Genomic DNA, 984 nt, shown 5'->3' with positions numbered 1-984 from the left:
GGAACAGCTTCATTAGGCCTTGAAGGCGTTTGTAGTCAAAGGGTTCTCTATATAAAATCACAGTTAATGTACCTAACTTTATCAGCTAATACTTTAGTTAGCCATTAGCACTTTGAATATCTCCTATGTGCTAGGCCCATAATGTCCTCTTTTTTCTTTTTAAAAATATTTATTTATTTTGGCTGCGCAGGTCCTTGTGGCATGCGGGATCTTTAGTCATGGCATGTGGGATCTAGTTCCCTGACCAGGGATCGAAACTGGGCCACCTGCATTAGGAGTGCAGAGTCCTGGCCACTGGACCACCAGGGAAGTCCCCCATAATGTCCTCTTTCACTGCACTGGCTGAGTGATAGCTGAAAGAAAGGTTCTACAAGAAATGGGATACAACCAGGCACCTTGAGGAGGAGTGCTACCAGGATGACTAGCTTTGGACTTAGCTAGAACTAGGTTCTAAAGCCAACTCTGCATTTATTTGTACTGACCTTGAAAGTTAGCCAACTAATGTATAGAAGTCCAACTTTCCTTATTTATAGAATAGGGATAATAATAACAATAATACCTCTTAGGGTTATATTTCAGAATGGGTTAAACAATATCTGTAAGGCACTTGTGAGAGTGCCAGGCATATGTGCAGTATTTCATAAATATTATTTATTTCTGGCATTATATCAGAATCAACAAAATGGCTTGACTAGTGGACAAAGAAGGCCCCAAAGAAAAATCAGGCCTACAAAAGAGCTTTGCCCAAAGCCAGTTTTATCCAGGCAGTCTTATCCTGAGAAGAAATACTGTGCATCAGAAAAAAGCCAAGGAAAGCAGTCCTGTGAACCATGTTGCAAAAGGCTTTCTCCCCTTCACCTGAGCCCTTGGAGGATGGTGAGCTTGTGTTGTTCTGCTTGTGTGGCCTCTGGCATTTGAGTGTGCCTTGTAGCTTCATTGGTTCTTCCTCATCCCAACCTTCCTGGCTCTACGCTGCTGGTATTT

General features: G+C 42.4%; 1 non-coding gene across 1 annotated transcript; it reads right to left on the bottom strand.

Annotated features, from left to right (window-relative positions):
- Window positions 1-236: 236 nt before the first annotated feature.
- Window positions 237-309, bottom strand: TRNAR-CCU (transfer RNA arginine (anticodon CCU)). The gene has a single exon. It is a non-coding gene; the product is annotated as a tRNA-Arg (tRNA).
- Between the last annotated feature and the right edge of the window lie 675 nt (window positions 310-984).

This window comes from Bos grunniens, chromosome 15 (assembly GCF_055505025.1).
Source record: "Bos grunniens cultivar Pamir isolate PY7600 chromosome 15, Bosgru_T2T1.0, whole genome shotgun sequence".
In the NCBI taxonomy this organism is placed as follows: Eukaryota; Metazoa; Chordata; class Mammalia; order Artiodactyla; family Bovidae; genus Bos; species Bos grunniens.
The sequence above is the reverse complement of the archived record's forward strand: the minus strand, read 5'-3'. Positions and strand labels throughout refer to the sequence as shown.